Consider the following 17,545-nt stretch of genomic DNA (forward strand, 5'->3'; position numbering starts at 1 on the left):
CTGTAGCCTACATTTATTTTTTTAAAAATCAGTTTACCATATTTGGTTGAAAAATAAGAAAAAAATTGAAAGTGACAGAATGAAAAAAAATTATCACCACATTTCTGTATGTAAGTAGGAGCCTGACAGAGAGTGAATGCATACTAATATACAGTTGCTGTTATTGTTCAAAGGCATTTTTTTGTTTTGTTTTTGCAGAAAAAGAACATTCAAAGAAAAAGAAAATTAGCTGAATCACATTTTGCTACCTAGATTTATTCTGATCATTATTATTTTCTCATGTCTCGGGGCTATGTTTCCCCTTTTTCCTTAGTTGAACATTATTTTAAGTCCCTTAATGCAGCCTCAGTTGTATGGGGTCTCTCTGTTGCTTATTCTGTCTCTTAACTTGGTATTTGTACTTTTGAATATAGATAATGTTTTTATAAACTACAAAAGATACAGAATTTGAAGTCAGGTGAAGATTTCATCATAGATCTGTCCCAGAGTAACTAGTCAGATAAGTCTGGATTGCCTTTTTCAACCCAAATACCTTTGTGTTTCTGCACCATAACATTTAAAAACATTCAGCCTTCAACTGCATTAAAAAGTTCTGTTTTCTAACTTCTCTTTTCCCCAGTGAGCTTCAGTTTTCTAATACGAATCAGAGCCGTTTAGACACTTTCTTGCTTTGAAACTACAGATCTATGGCCTTAAGATTGGTAATTATATTTGGGCATTGTGACTTATACCTGTTAGCCCAGCATTCAAGAAGCTGAGGCAGGAAGATTACTATGAGTTGAGACCAGCCTGCATTATATAGTGAGTACCAGGCCAGCCTGAGGTACACAGAAAGATACAACAAAAAATAATTAGTAATAATTAGTAATTAGAAATTATTTTCTTTTTCCACTGTTGGTATTCAAACCTAAGAAGAGCTACAAAGTGATGAAATATAAAGTCCTGAACATATCTAAACTAAGACCTTTTAAATAGGGGAGATGACAAGCAGCTCTTTCTGGTGCTGGTAGAAATTATTAACATAAGAAACTGAAATACAAAATGGTTAGTTCTTTGAACTATTAAGATCACCAACTGAGGTTGGACCTATAAAGATCCACTTTTAGTTTATATCTGAAAATAGTAAGAAGTGCAGCAGCTGGTAGAGTTCTGCAGAAGGACTGCTCCATAGGGATCACCAAGCCAAGAAATCAGTGTCATAAACAATTGCCTGAGACCTCCAAGACCAGCAAGAAATAAAGCTATCAAGGAATGAACAATTTTTACCAGCCAGTATCAGCTTCAATGTAACTTCACAAATGAGCTCCTCAGTTCTTGAACGTGGATTGGATATTTGCTTACTAGTTCCTTGGACAAACAAGCTTAGAAGTCATATAGCAGCTGGATGTACAGAAGAGAGTCTTATTTCCACCTGTTATATAGGCTGATTCTTTTTGAAGACTGTTCCAATACAGAATTTTCAAAGTGTCTAGTTCATTCGCTGGCCGTATATAGTTAGATCTGTGAAGTCCAGTTTGTGACTGAAAGATTACACATCAGTAAGAAAAGCAACTACATTTGGTGAAGCAGTGTCAGAATTGTATCAGTGTGAATGATAGTGTTTTAACCTAGCTCTAAGATGTTCTTTTTTGTGAAGAGCCAGGGAAGCCTTTGATCTGAGAAAGCAGAAGATCAGACCGTCCCTCCTGTGGACCCAAGTTGTCTCATCCTAATGTGACGGTGCAACTGCAGTCACAGTGTTACTTTCTGAGCTCTGTGCTCTTTATTAAAAAGCATGCCTCAGTTTGATTCAGAGGTGGCTTTTTAAAAACATTTTACTTGGTTGGGGGCATAAGTCAGAGGTTGGATCTCTCCTTCTATCACGTGGGTCCCTGAGTCAGGCTTCATGGTAAATGCCCTTACCCTCTAAGCCATTTCACTGGCCCCAGAGATGGCTTTTAAGGTTTATTTGTTGTTGTTTTGTCTTATTTGGTTTGTTTTGTTTTGTTTTCAAGACAGGGTTTCTCTGTATAGCCGTGGCTGTCCTGGACTCGATTTGTAGACCAGGCTGGCCTTGAACTTACAGAAATCCACCTGCCTCTGCCTCCTCGAGTGCTAGGATTATAGACATGTGCCACCATGCCTGACTGGCTTTTAAGTTTTACTGAACTTTGCAGCTGCTGATATTTTGAATCCCTGTGTTTTTTTAAACCAGGTTGTAAATAAGTGACCGATTTATTCTCTGTCTATATGACATGTATAGATTTTAGAAGATGTATAGGTTGAGTTATTTGAATGCACTTAAAACCTAGCATCACTGTCAACTTGTTAACCATCAGTAGAAAACCATAAAGCTGTGTCTTTAATTTTGCTGATATGACTGAGGCTTGATAAGATAAAGACCCAAAACATCAAGCAATTCACATTTTTACCATTGGGGTGTGTGAACTCTCTATTTGACTCCAAGTCTGTCCTGTCTCAGTGGCCAGTGTGACCCTTGTTGTCATAGATCCTTACCTTTGTCCAGCTAATATTGATTGTACTTGGAAAGTTATTTGTTGTTGCCCTGTGTGTTCTTGTTTCAGGGATTGTAATGTATGCCTCATAGATTTGTATACAATCTTTCAACCATTTAAAACACTACAAGTTCTGAAATTCTCCCACATGTATAGGCATGAAGCAGATTTCAAACATTTTAAACTATTGACCAATCAAAATTTTTGACTTTTTAAACTATATTTTAGTATCTAACCCAGTCTATCTGTAGTGTTGCCAGTATTTTATTATATTTCAAAGAATAATGGGAGTCTGGCTGGGCATAGTAGCACATGCCTATAATCCCAGCACTGGAGAGGTGGAGGCAGGTGGAGTGGGATGGATCAGGAACTCAGGATTGTATTTCTGTATTCTTCCTCAGTATTCTATATCAGGGTTCTTTTTTTTTTTTTTTTTTTTGAGACAGGGTGTTGTTTTTTGTTTTGTTTTGGTTGATTGGTTGGTTGGTTTTTGGTTTGGTTTGGTTTGGTTTGGTTTTTTTGGTAGCCTAGGCTGGCCTAAAAGAGTTCTGCCTGCCTTTACCTCTTGAGTGCTGGGATTAAAGGCATTTATTACCATGCCTGGCTCAATTTTTTCTGTAATGAGCTTCTATAGTAAATACACAAATAAATATCTGAAGGAACAGATGGTCTCTACTGAAACTGCTAGACACTGCTGGGAAAATAGCATTGAAGTAGCTACCGGTGATATAAAATGCACAGACACAGCTCTATTCCAATAAAACTTGATTAAAATAGTTGGTAGATCAGCCTTGGCTTACTAACCCTAAACTGTCAACCTGTGATTGACTAAAAGAATACAAGTGTAGCCCTTTTTGTCATCAAGGCCCTGGGTACAGAGCAGTTTTTATAGTACTATCAAATGTTTTCCAAAATCATTTGCCATTTTCAAAAATGTCCCCACCAGCACAGCAAAGTGACTATTTCAGTGTTTCCTTTTTCTGGGATTTGAGAGTCACATTAGATGATAATCCTGCTGATACTGCAGATGTGTATGTGCTCAAGTTGTCGTCTTTGCCCTAGCCCAACTTTGTGGTAAAGCGTAAACTGAAGGAGGTTGCTCTGACCTGTTCTCTGTGTAAGTATGGCAACGGAACACATACTGAATTGAGTGCCATTTAACATAAAGACTTCACCAAAAATGAAGATAGTTTGTTCATGCCATTAAAATACACTTTCTCAATGTTAATCTTTATGAATGTAGGTGAATTTTTTATGGTTCTTACGTAATTCTCTTTTTAACTTTGAAAACTCTAATTAGTAAGTAAAAGCTTACATTTTGACTTGTGCTTGAGTTGTTTTTTTTTTAGTATTGTTTGCAATCAGAAGCAGCTGTTTTATCCCAGCATTGTTAAGAATATTTAAGATTTTCAAAAACCAAAGCTAGGGTTATCACTCAGGAGTAGAATATTTTCTGTATTCAGGCCCTAGTCATCAAGTCATCAGTCATTAAGAATTGCAACTCTTTCCTATTTGGTCCCAGTGAGTTCCATCTGCTAAAGTCATTCAGGGCTCTAAATGAGCTGGTCTTTGGTAGCCCAGACCTTTAATCTCAGCACTGTGGAGACAGAGGCAGGTGGATCTCTGTGAATTAGAAGCCAGCCAGGTTGACAAAGATAGTTTCAAGACAGCCAAGGCTACACACAGAAATCCAATCTGGAAAGCCCAAAAACAACACCAACAAAAATGTCCTAAGTACTTAGAGTAAGCAAAGAATTTTCTTAAGCTTTAGGGATTTAAATACAAGGAAAACATAGTTCTTTCTTCAGATGATTGTAGTTAAAAGATGAGAGAGTTACAACTTGCTGCCTGTGAAGAAAAGTAACATTTAACTCTATGACTAGGTAACATTTAACTCTATGACTACTCAGGAAATTATTTCAGCCAAGTGGGGTAGAAATGATGTCTGTATATCTGTTACCTTCTTTTTTTTTTTAATAGATAATCTTTCTTTTTTTTTTTTTTTACATCCTGAAAAAAAATTTTATACGTTTAACTGGATTATCTTCTTTTTTTATTTTATTTTTTATTAATATTTGCATTTTATTAACTCTGTATCCCAGCTGTATCCTGCTCCCTCATTCCCTCCCAAAGCCTTCCTCCCTGCCCCTTTCCAAGTCCACTGATTGGGGAGGACCCTGTTTTATCAGGTATCTTCAGGACTGGCTGCAAAGTCCTCTTCTGTAGCATAGCAGGACTGCTCCTCCCTTGGGGGGTGGGGAGGTCAAAGAGCCTGCCATTGAGTTCCTGTCAGAAATAGTCCCTGTTCCCCTTACTAGGGTAAACCAATTGGTTACTGAGCTACGAAGGGCTTCATCCGAGCCAAGGTTCTAGGTTATATCCACACATGGTCCTTGGTGGAGTGTCAGTCTCAGAAAAGACCCCTGTGCCCAGATATATTTGGTCCTTGTGGAGCTGCTATCCTTTCCACGTCATACTAACCCCCCCTTCTTTCATATGATTCCCTGTACTCTGCCGCAGGTTTGGTTATGAGTCTTAGTATCTGCTTTGATACACTGTTAGGTAGAATCTTTCAGGGGCCCTCTCCCGTAGGCTCCTGTCCTGTTACTTGTTTTCTCCTATGTCCAATGCACATCTCATTTGTCTTTCTAAGTGAGGATTGATCATCTTACCCTGGGTCCTCTTTCTTGTTTATCTTTTTTAGGTGTATAGATTTCATTCTGTTTATCATATCTTATAGGACTATATGAGTGAGTATATACCATGTGTGTCTTTCTCCTTCTGTAATACCTCACTCAGAATGATCTTTTCTAGATCCTACCATTTGCCTGCAAATTTCATTATTTCCTCGTTTTTGATTGCTGAGTAGTATTCCATTGTGTAAAAGTACCACAATTTCTCTATCCATTCCTCAACTGAGGGACATCTGGGTTGTTTCCAGGTTCTGGCTATTACAAATAAAGCTGCTACAAATGTGGTTGAGCAAATGTCTTTGTTGTGTACTTGAGCAAATTTAGAGTATATGCCTAGGAGTGGTATAGCTGGATCTTGAGGAAGCACTATTCCTAATTGAGAAAGCGCCAGATTGACTTCCAAAGTGGTTGTACCAGTTTATATTCCCACCAGCAATGGAGGAGGGTTCCCCTTTCTCCACAACCTCTCCAGCATGTGTTGTCACTTGAGTTTTTGATCTTAGCTATTCTGATGGGTATAAGGTGAAATCTCAAGGTCGTTTTGATTTGCATCTCCCTGATGGCTAAAGATGTTGAACATCTCTTTAAGTGTTTCTCTGCCATTCTATATTCCTCTACAGAGAATTCTTTGTTTAGCTCCATACCCCATTTTTTAATTGGATTACTTGATTTATTGCTTTTTAACTTCTTTAGTTCTTTATATATGCTGGATGTCAGCCCTCTGTCAGATACAGGGTTGATGAAGATCCTTTCCCAGTCTGTAGGCTGTCGTTTTGGTCTAACAACAGTGTCTTTTGCTTTACAGAAGCTTTTCAGTTTCATGAGGTCCCATTTATTGATTGTTGCTCTTAGAGCCTGTGCAGTTGGTGTTCTGTTCAGGAAGTTGTCGCCTGTGCCAATGAGTTCAAGGCTCTTCCCCACTTTTTCTTCTAACCGATTTAGAGTATCTGGCTTTATGTTGAGGTCTTTGATCCACTTGGACTTTAGTTTTGTGCAGGGTGATAAATATGGATCTATTTTCATTTTTCTGCATGTAGACATCGTTGGACCAGCACCATTTGTTGAAGATGCTGTCTTTTTTCCATTGAATGGTTTTGGCTTTTTTGTCAAAAATCAAGTATTCATAGGTGTGTGGGTTTATTTCTGGGTCTTCTATTCGGTTCCATTGATCCTCCTTTTTGTTTCTGTGCCAATACCATGCAGTTTTTATTACTATTGCTCTGTAGTATAGCTTGAGATCAGGGATGGAGATAATTCCAGATGATCTATTGTTGTACAGGATCGTTTTGGAGATTCTGGGTTTTTTGTTTCTCCATATGAAGCTGAGAATCTTTTTTCAAGGTCTGTAAAGAACTGAGTTGGTATTTTCATGGGAATTGCATTGACTCTGTGCATTTACCCAGTGGAATACGCCTCAGCAATTAAAAACAAGGAAATCATGAAATTTGCAGGCAAATGGTGGGATCTAGAAAAGATCATCCTGAGTGAGTTGTCCCAGAAGCAGAAAGACACATATGGTATATATGCACTTATAAGTGGACATCTAATATTGGATAAACATACTAAAATCTGTACACCTAAAGAAGCTAAGCAGGAGGAGGACCCTGGGTAAGATGATCAATCCTCATGCAGAAAGGCATGGAAGAGGGAGAAAACAGGCAACAGGACAGAAGCCTACCACAGAGGGCCGTTGAAAGACTTTACCAAGCAAGATATCAAAAATGATGCTGAGACTCATAGTCAAACTTTGGACAGAGTGCAGGAAATCTTATGAACAAAAGGGGAGATAGGAAGACTTGGAGGGGACAGGAGCTCCACAAGGAGAGCAACAGATCATAAAAGTCTGGGTACAGGGGCCTTTTCTGAGACTGATACTCCAACCAAGAACCTATGCATGGAGATAAATAACCCCTGCAGAAATGTAACCCATGGCAGCTCAGTCACCAAGTAGATTCCCTAGTAATGGGAACAGGAACTCTCTGACATGAACTCACTGCTGGCTCTTTGCTCACCTCCCCCTGATGGGGGAGCAGCCTTACCAGGCCACAGAGGAGAGCAGTGCAGCCAGTCCTGATGAGACTTGAAAGGCTAGGGTCAGATGGAAGGGGAGGAAGACCTCCCTTATCAGTGGATTTGGGGAGGAGCATGGAAGGAGATGAGGGAGGGAGGGTGGGATTGGGAGGGGATGAGAGAGGGGGCTACAGCGAGGATACAAAGTGAATAAATTGTAATTTATAAAAATACAAATAAATTTTTAAACAGTGGGGGAAAAAAGGGATTTTTTTTTTTCCTAAATGTAAGGACTTTTTCCTAAAGCAACATTGGTGTAGAAACCAGAGTACAAGAGTTAGGTTTTTTTTTTCCTAAAGAAGATTTAAAAAGTTGCAGTTTCAGTGAATACAGGTGGTAACATCTGGTACTTCTTCTATACCTTATTTCTAATACTAAAATACCCTCAGGATTTAACCATCACGTAGCACCTGTGTTACTGTCATCTTTGTCCAAGCCTTTTTCCTTTTCTTACACTACTGCCAGTTAGTCTTGCCATTTTCCTTCAGCAGTTTCTTTCACAAGAGGACACTATTTAACAGTCTAGGTCAGATCGTGTCATTCCATATCATTCATCCACTCAAAGTTCTGACAGTGGCTTACCAGTCTCTCATGACCCATCTCCTCCCACTGTCTTCTCCTGCAGTCTTCCCCTCCCTTAGTCCAGGCTTAGGGCCTTCAGTGTGTTTGCTGTTCTCTCTACTACTGTTCCCACTCCTTTGTGCCTGGTTTTCTCTCTGATCATTCTGGTCTCTCATAGCCATGCTTTATATATAACACCCTTCCTTCCCTGCTGTATTTTTCACTGTAGCTTATCTAATTTATTCTTTACTTTGGTAACTTTATAAAGTAGGAAGTATGGTTTATTTTGTTTTTATTTTCTGTCTCTAGTTGCTAATGGATCATTAATAAATTAACAAATCCATATGGTTAGCAGTATAGCTATAGCTGTCTTGCCTCCTGCATATTCCTTAATTGACTTGAAGATGGTCTAAGCTATAAAAGATTATCTGACTTTTCTTTAGAGAAGAAAAACTAGCCATATTATTATAGAACATTAACTATGCTTAAACTTTAAAAATATTTGAAGAAGGGAAGAGCTCCAGATTTTTATTAGAAAAATAAAAATCCTTTGGATGAATATGTTTACCAATGTTATTTCCATTTTTTGTGATACATGGAAAGTTGGGCTCTCACTTCAGATACATGGAAAGTTGGAGCCCGGCAGTTAATTTCCATTATGGAGTCCTGTTGTAGAAAGCGGTGTTTTGGAGTCATGATCTTTACCCGAGTTTAACAAGAGTAGCATAGCTTGACTCCAGGTTAAGGAGGCTCCTATCCTCAAGGTCACTCTAAAGATGGTATAGCATTCGCTGTTGTCTGGTTTTCATCCTCTGAGCTTCTCAGGCTGTTTGCTCATTGCAGCTATTTTTGTGTATAATTCATTTCATAGTCCCTTTTACTCTTCTACTGAATTTTCTAGCCAGAATATACAAAGAAGCATGTTACAGGCCCCACTTCCCTGAAGGATGGTATAGGAGCCACAGTTCTCTCCTTTGATCAAATATCTCCTCACCTCAGCTCCTCACTCTGCCCTCTCCATAGAGGTTTCCATATTTCCTTCAGAGATTTGACTCTCATTTTCTAGAAAAGCCAAATTAATCTAAACGTCAGACCTACTTATAAATGCACATTGTTGAGATGTCAAAATTGTTACTGAGTAAATAATGGTGAAGTTGGAGAAGAGTTTTCACCTGTTGGTACATGCCAGCCTTTGTTGTTGCTACCGTTGTTCTGGATACTCCATAACTTTTAAGAAGGATGATTGCTTTAAACGAGCATATTACCAGGCAGTAACCACATATGCTTCATTTGTCAGCACGTGTTAGAGTTCAAAGCTTTTGGATGCTAGTCTTAGAGCTCAGGAGCTGTAATGAGGTATTTTGGATCCTTTCCTGGATTTAACTTTCATATCATGTAAAGCTTTAGGCTTTTTATTGTGCTTACCATAAATAGGTGTGATTGTGAAAATAACATCTGAGGTGGCTGTGAACACTGGACATCAACTGCAACAACTCTATGTTTCAGAAATAGTGTATGACAAGATCTAAAATATTTCAGAATACCTAACAATTATGAAGCTCACTAAAATGAGAAAAAGCACGCTAACATCAATGAAAATAGTCCCACATCTCGCACACATCACCAGTTTACTTCAGCATAGCAGCATTTCACTTTCAATTTCTTAAGACAGTTGAATTAACAAGTACAAACTATAACATGCTTCACAAATACGTTCATCATCTTGCACGGGAGCCGTGAAGCTCTTCTGTGCATTCTTCCTGTGCTAGTGTTCATCCTGCTGCAGGGGTCACTGAATTTCTCTTCTAATCAGAAGTATGAAATTAAATGTAAGGAAATCATGAAATTTGCAGGCAAATGGTGGGATCTAGAAAAGATCATCTTGAGTGAGGTAACCGAGAAGCAGAAAGACACACGGTATATACACACTTATAAGTGGACATTAGACATATAATATAGGATAAACATTCTAAAATCTGTATGCCTAAAGAAGTTAGGCAAGAAGGAGGTCCCCAGGTAAAATGATCAATCCTCACTCAGAAAGATAAACGGGATGGACATTGGAAGAAGGAGAAAACAGGAAACAGGACAGAAACCACCACAGAGGGCCTCTGAAAGACTACCCAGCAGGGTATCAGAGCAGATGCTGAGACATAGCCAAACTTTGGGTAGAATGCAGGGAATCCTATGAAAGAAGGGGGAGATAGAAAGACCTGGAGGGGACAGGAGCTCCACAAGGAGAGCAACAGAACCAAAAAATCTGGGACCAGGGGTCTTTTCTGAGACTGATACTCCAACCAAGGATCATTCATGGAGATAACCTAGCACCCCTGCTCAGACGTAGCCCATGGCAGCTCAGTGTCCAAGTGGGTTTCCTAGTAAGAGGAACAGGGACTGTCTCTGACATGAACTCAGTGGCGGGCTCTTTGACCACCACCACCCCTGAGGGGTGAGCAGCCTTGCCAGGGCACAGATGAGAACATTGCAGCCAGTCCTGATGAGACCTGATAAGCTAGGGTCAGTGGAAGGGGAGGAGGACCTCCCTTATCAGTGGACTTGGATAGGGGAGTGGGAGGAGATGAGGGTGGGAGGGAATAAGGGAGGAGGGTACAGCTGGGATACATAGTGAATAAACTGTAATATTAAAAAATAAAAATTTAATAAAAGAAGTCTGAGTGACAATTTATAGCTTTAGTTTTGCTTTATATAGAGAAAAAATACTCAGTGGAACTGAAAGAATTTAAGTGAAAAATCTTTCGAAGTAAGAATTCAAAGTTTGGGGGTATAATTGATGATAAAACATGAAAGGAGTTGCTTGGTTTGACTTTTTTTTTTTTTTTTTTTTTTTGAGAGGTTCACCATGTAGCCCAGGCTAGCCTGAACTTAAAATAATCTTGCCTCTGCCTCTTGAGTGGCGGTATTACAATACAGTTATAAGCTTATGAAAGGCTTTATCAATAGTGAAAAAGCTAGAAAATCTTTAGCATAATGTGACACCTGGATTAAAAAAAAAATTGAATGGAATAACCTGAAATCTCATTTAAAAACAAAACAAAACAAAAAAAAAACGCCGAGGTTTCTTTTGTTTTTGTTTTTGAAAAAAAAAGTTTCATTTTTTTTGTAACCTGAGCCCTAGTTCCTCATCCAGTATTCATTTCCATAACTTCATAGTCCATAGCATAGTCCATAGTGCTCTGCAGCATGAACCAGTCTGTCTGGATCTGTGGTAGGGAGAATATAATATTCTTGTGCATACATAGCTGGTAAGAGTCTACAACAAGTAGAGTAACAGATTTCTGTCAAAATTTGTGTCTTTCCCCTAATGTTTCTGTAGGAATCAGTTGTCATTGTTAAAGTGACATATTGCCTTTCCTGGTGATTATCACATATTAGATAATGTTTGTTATACTTGATTTACTTATTGGTATTTTGCCTTCATGGATGTCTGTGTGTTATTTGTTCAGTGTCTGTGGAGGCCAGAAGGGGGTTTCAGATTCCCTGAAATTAGAGTTACAGATGACTGTGAGCTTCCATGTAAGTGCCAGGAGTCAAAACTGGGACCTTTGGAAGAGCAGCAAGTACTATTAACCACTGAGCTAACTCTGTAGCTTCTTGATGTTTTTTTCCATGTTGAAAAGGCAACATTGACGTGCTTTTCATCCCCTTTTCTGTTTATAACATCTTTTTCAGATGTGTATTTAAAATGAAGTATTGCCTGGATGTTGTTAAGAGTGCTCAGCATCCAAAGAAAAGAAAAGTTTTTACCTGGCAGTGATGACCTACTCACATTTAATTACAGCACTCAGGAGGCAGAGTCAGGTGGATCTTTGAGTTTGAGGCCAGCATTGTCTACAGAGTGAGTTCAGGACAGCCAGGGCTACATAGAGAAACTTTGTTGAGAGAAAGGGAGAGAGAGGGAAGAGAAAGAGAGAAGGAAGAGAGAGGGAAGGAAAGGAAGGAAGGGAAAGGAAAGGAAATTAAAGGCATGTGCAGCGGTGGCACACATCTTTAATCCCATCATTCAGGAAGGCTTAATCCCTGCACTTAGGGAAGCAGATGCAGGTGAATCTCTGTGAGTTCAAGGTCAGCCTGGTTTACAAATTGAGTTCAGGAGAGCCAAGGCTACACAGAGAAACTCTGTCTTGAAAACAAAACAAAAGAATGATCAGTAGAATTTAGAACTAAAGAAATCCTCTTTCAAATAAGACAAATCTAGGAACTGGATGATTTCTTTTCATAAGCATGGTAGAAACTAGCCTTGCTTTACACCTTGAGTGTTACAGTGTTAGTCATGTGTCTTGAAGTCTTTGTATTAATTGTTCAGAGATAAGGAATCTTTAAAATCACTGCCACCAGCAAGAATTTTTATTGAAACGAAGAGATTGTGAATCAGAACTAACTTAATGTATATAGGTTTAGATGATATGTTCATGAAGCATTCTAGGCAAAGAGATATGGATGGAAATGATAGAATGTCTTGATGTGTTCCATTCTGTTAAAACTTTCACCAGCCCAGAAGAAAAAGAGCATGCCTAAAAAAGACACCAGAAACTGTGATATAGTTCAAGAAAAAACTCAGCCGAAAGCCCTGTCTACATTCAACTTTATAGATGATTTCATGGAAGCTTTGTTTGCCTACAAGTTTTTCTTAGCTTGCTTAACAAGTTCAAAGCTTTGTGCCAGTCTTGAACACTTTCCAGAAGGCTGGTGTTTGGGGGAAGTTAATAATACCTATGGGTCATACCTATGATTATAGAGCCATCTGCAGGAAACTTACCAAGTTGCAACAGAGTTAATGACTATTACCAGGTTATTTTAAGTGATAAATGAGAAGTGACCAACTGCAATTCATGTGGTGAAAGAAATGGACAACCAAGAGATGCAGGAACTATTAATGCTGGGGAAGGGTTCCCCCCCACCCACCCCACTTTAACATTTTAAAGAAAACTGCTTTGTCATGGTGGTGGGTAGTCAAAAGTGTTCTCTTTGCTTTGCATGTACAGATTTCAGTAGTAGTAGTTGTGGTTGTTCTTCCGCCTCAGAGAGGAATGGTGGAAGGAGTGCTGTAGAAGTGACCTGACAGTTCTGTTTGGTATCTTGGCAGAGGAAGGAGTACATATGTCTTTGTTCTGTGCTGAGTAGTGATTTTAAGGGGGAGTCACTTTTTATTTTGTTTTGTTTTGGTGTCAAGGTCGAACCAGGGCTGTGGGCAGAATGAGCACACACTACCACTAAGCCACACCTCCAGCATCCAAATGATGTGCACCAATGTGCAGAACAGTCTTTAGATTTTGGTTAAACTGTAAGTCTTTATAATTAGGACTAAGATGGAAACTTTCTCCATGGAAAATTACCAAAGTTAAAGGCCACAAATTTAGAATCCTGGTTCTTTTAAGAGTGGTTGCAAAATCACTGTGATTTCAAATCAGTAGCTGTTATCTTTAATGTGGAGCAGACATCAGTGATGGGCTTAATGGGTGAACGACTTCACTAGAGTTTTATATTCTTGTCTTTGATGTAAACTTTTAAATATGTGAAAGTATTGGAACTGGGGCAGGTAGCCCTTCAACACCCAAAAACAATTTTTTTTGCTTTTTTTTTTTTTAATATATATATTCCCGACAAAGCAATAATGCCCCAAATTCTGCAAAATCAGGACACTGGGTCTCTTAAATCATTTTTTATGCTAAGTTGGAAAATAGAAGGCTTGGAGAAGGGGTCTTTCATTTGAATTTATGCACTTGCAAGTTTCACTTTGTTCTCAAACTCACAGAAATCCTAAGGCTTCACCCTCCTGAGTGCTGGGATTATAGGTGTATGCCACCACATTAGGGAGTTTGTTATTTACTGAATTTCTTCCTTAAAGGATTGTGGACTTAATATTGTATGAACTTTTAATTTGGCTTTATTACTCTTAAAGTCTGCCTTCTGGGCAATACCTTGTTTTTTGTTTTTGTTTTTATTTTGTTTTTTGTTTGTTTGGTTGATTGATTGGTTTGGTTTGGTTTTTCAAGACAGGTTTTCTCTTTGTAACAGCCCTGGCTGTCCTAGAACTTGCTCTGTATACCAGGCTGGCCTCAAATGCAGAGTTCCACCTGACTCTGCCTCTGCCTCCTGAGTGGTTGGATTAAAGGTGAGCACCATCACTGCCCAACTATGAGGAATTATTTGTGCTGGATTTAGATTTACTTTTCTAGCCAGGTCAACTGGTTTTTTGGGGGCTAATGGAATGTGAATTGCTTAGAAGAATGTACAGTAAGATTAACTATTAACTATCTTTAATTAATTCAATATATGTGATTCTATTCCATTAATTTTTTTTTTTTTTTTTAGAAAACTAGAATTTTATGTCACTTGAAACATACTTGCTTAAGAATAGTTTAACAGACCGTGTTTTTAACTATATATGATTCTTGACTTGATCCAAATTCCAGGAATAAAGATTAACAAATAAAAGACTAAAAAATGCAAAACAGATAATTCCAGTTAATCTTGCCTGTCTCTCCAAGGAATATCTGTTTTCAATAAATGAAAGAGAGAGAGAAACTGGAAATTTGAAGTTTCCAGAAAAGTCTTTAGCTTAGTTGACTTAACTGAAAATATTTTTTTCCTAAATTTTCAGTTTACTTACCTAGTTTAGGTCTCTGCCTCATGATTATTCTAATAGCGATAAAAATTTTTAAATAATAAAAAGCAATAAACTATAAGCCTAGAATCTTGGGTTTGCTAATCAAAGCTATTTGGCTCCAAGTCATAGTTTCTTCAGGGTCTGTCATTTCATTCATCACACAGCCTGTGTGCTCAGTGATATCATCTTGTGATTACATGTGTGTTATGTGTGTTAGACTAGATGACATGAATGTTAAATCTGATCGTGATATAAGTGCTTCTGCAGGATAAAGAATGCCTAACGGTGTAGTGTTCCTGTGCAAGTGACAGGCCTGCCTGGAATTAAACATTGGCCCTCTTCGTCTTACTCATTTTGTCAGACTGAGTCACAAGATTAACCACTGACGTTTTCCTTCAAAAAAGAAAAAAAAAAAAAGAAGAAGAAGAAGATGAAACAAGTGCATTGACTAGGGAAGCAGTTCATGGGCTACAAGCACCCTGTAAGATGAGTTGCCCAGGAAAGGGGTTGCAGCTGTTGCATAGACCGGGAATTCTATTAGTGGGCTTTTTGTCTTCTGTTTTGTTTTTTTCTAGAAGAGCAAAAAGACCTTGTCATAGAAGCTAGTTAGTAATAGTAAAGTTACTAGTGGTAAAGAAAATGACTATCCATATAACCAGTTTCATGTTTCTTTGAGTAAGGTACACTTTCCAATGATGGTGTTTGAGAATGACAGATGGAAAAGCCCTTGCTCCAGCAGTCAGGTAGAATTTGGAAAAAATTATATAAATTCTCACTAATTTTCTCGATGATTTTATGATTTTTCAGGAAGAATTTATTAACAGTATTATACAGACATGCCCAGGGGTGATTTGTTGAGATCCTAAACCTCCTCTCAATTTAGATAGTGTATATCTGTTATATTGTGGGAGTGGAAGTCCACCTGGGGTGGCTTTAGTATCTTTTAAAAAATTAGTTTATGTATAATGGTGTTTTGCCTGCATGTGGTTCCGTATATCAAATGTGTGTTTGGTGCCCCAGCTGGACAAAAGAGGGTATTGGATTCCCTAGGATTGGAGTTATAGACAGTTGTGAGCCATCATGTGGGTTCTGGGAATGGAAAAGAGTTCTCTAGAAGAGCAGCCAATGCTCTTAACTGCTGAACATCTCTCTAGCTCTCCCTTCTACCTGTAAACTGAACAGTAAATCTTAACCAATTGTTGATTTTATTGTCCCCCCCAAAGAAAAATGTTTGCTTGGTTCTAATTTGAATTTTTTTGTTGTTGTCCTGTTTGTTTGTTGCCCTCATTATTATATTCTTCCGTCTAAAATAAAAATTGGGGAGGAAATCCTAACTATTTCGTTGTGTTGTTATAGCCATGGCTCCATAGAGGGTTTGCAGTATACTCTTGTTGTACCAGCAAGCCTGCGCGGGCTTCCCTCTTCTTACCATTGTGAAAGCCATCCCAGGTAGAAAGTGAGTAACTGAAAGTCGTCAGTGCATTGTGGCTTTCCTCTTCTCCTTGCTGCTCCATGATTGCTACTGAAAAGTAAGGGTTTTTAAAGTAATTCATAGAAAAGAGAAATTTTATCATAGATCACTGACTTTTTTCAGTTTAGTTATTGTGTCAAAAGAGAATGAGTTGTCTATGAAAGTCTAAAATTTACTTCAACGGTTCTAAGACATGGCATTGTTAATTGTAAATCAAAGCTTTTCACACAGTTCTCCAAGGACTGAAGCAGGCCTTTGTGGTCTCTCAGGAGGGAGGAAGTTGCCTACGCTCTGCAGACTGGCGTTTAATAGCTGCTGCTCAGTGATGTTCTTTTGCAGCTGCTGCCAGGCCTTTTCTCTGTCTGGGGAGAGAGTGAGGAGCTCATTGCTGCCCTAGTGTCCTCAGCTTGTGAATCCTACGTTAATCAGCCGTACTGCCTGGTGCTGTGTTACTACTGTGACTCAGTCAGCATGTTTCCTAAGAACAGTGTTTGTTTGGGGTTTTTGTTTGTTTGATTAGTTTGGGTTTGTCTCTTACAGACTAATACTAGAATATTTCAGTGGATATCTGCCTCATAAAAAGTGTCTTTTAAAAAGTGATGTGTCCCTTTCCAGTCATGTTGTTATCTTTGAAACACAGAGAGAAGTAATAGTACAAAGAGAGTTTGATAGAGGAATTGAGAAAAAGGTTGTTATTCTGTTTTTCTGGGTTAGAATCTATACAGAATGATAAATTGTGTGAAATTTTTAGATAGTAAATTGTGTTTGTGTGAGGGAAACACACTTAGAGACAAAGCTTCAAGTCATTTGACTTTGTAGTATTATGATGATCTAGAAAAATCTGAGATATTACTTTTTCTAAGAAATGTTTAAATATGAATATATAACTATTCCATAGGAATGAGAGGCTTCTAGTAAACTGTATTTAGTTTACTGACAAGAATGCACATTTTATCTCTACACTCACCAGTCTTTTTCATTTTTTAAATTAAACACTTTTTCTCATTCCATCACCAAATTGTTTCCTACATACTGGATGCTCTAAATGACTATATTATATTCTTTTGTAAATTCCTTCTTAGTGTTGTTGAACTATATTATTAAACATTTTCTTTTTAAGAATGTAATTTTTAAGCACTGGTAATTTATTTTGAAGAGAATTTCCAGTTTTCCACAATGTAACAAAAACAAAACAAACAATAACAAAATATTTTAAAACACAGTCCATTATAGACAGTGAAGTGGTACTTAAATGGTGGTCCACTTTCTCCAGGAAGTGATTTTGTACAAGGCTTAACAGTTTGGATCCTCCTTGTCCCACATGATTCAGTGTTTCCAGTTCCTGATTGCTTGGTCATGTGTTTATCAGAGTTGAAAGCAACTTTAGACCATGCCAGATGGCAATGTTGCTGGAGGTGTAGCAAGCAAGACTTCCTTTCACAAGTGCTCTAATTTAATTCAAACTAAAAACAGATTAGCAGATCAGTCAGCTTTCTCTCTCTCTTTCTTTTTCTCTCTCTCTTCCTCTCCTCCCTCCATCCCTCCCTCCCTCTCTTTTTCCTTCCCCCCTCCTCCCCCTCCCTCTCTCTCCACTCCCCCCCCCCCCGTTTGTCTCTCTCTCTAGTGT

At 38.4% G+C, this 17,545-nt stretch overlaps 1 protein-coding gene across 9 annotated transcripts in view; it reads left to right on the forward strand.

Moving 5' to 3' along the window:
• Tcf12 (transcription factor 12) overlaps positions 1 to 17,545 on the forward strand; it is a 267,507-nt gene that overhangs the window by 195,385 nt on the left and 54,577 nt on the right. The gene's annotated exons all lie outside the window — the stretch shown is intronic.

This window comes from Meriones unguiculatus, chromosome 6, assembly GCF_030254825.1.
Source record: "Meriones unguiculatus strain TT.TT164.6M chromosome 6, Bangor_MerUng_6.1, whole genome shotgun sequence".
In the NCBI taxonomy this organism is placed as follows: Eukaryota; Metazoa; Chordata; class Mammalia; order Rodentia; family Muridae; genus Meriones; species Meriones unguiculatus.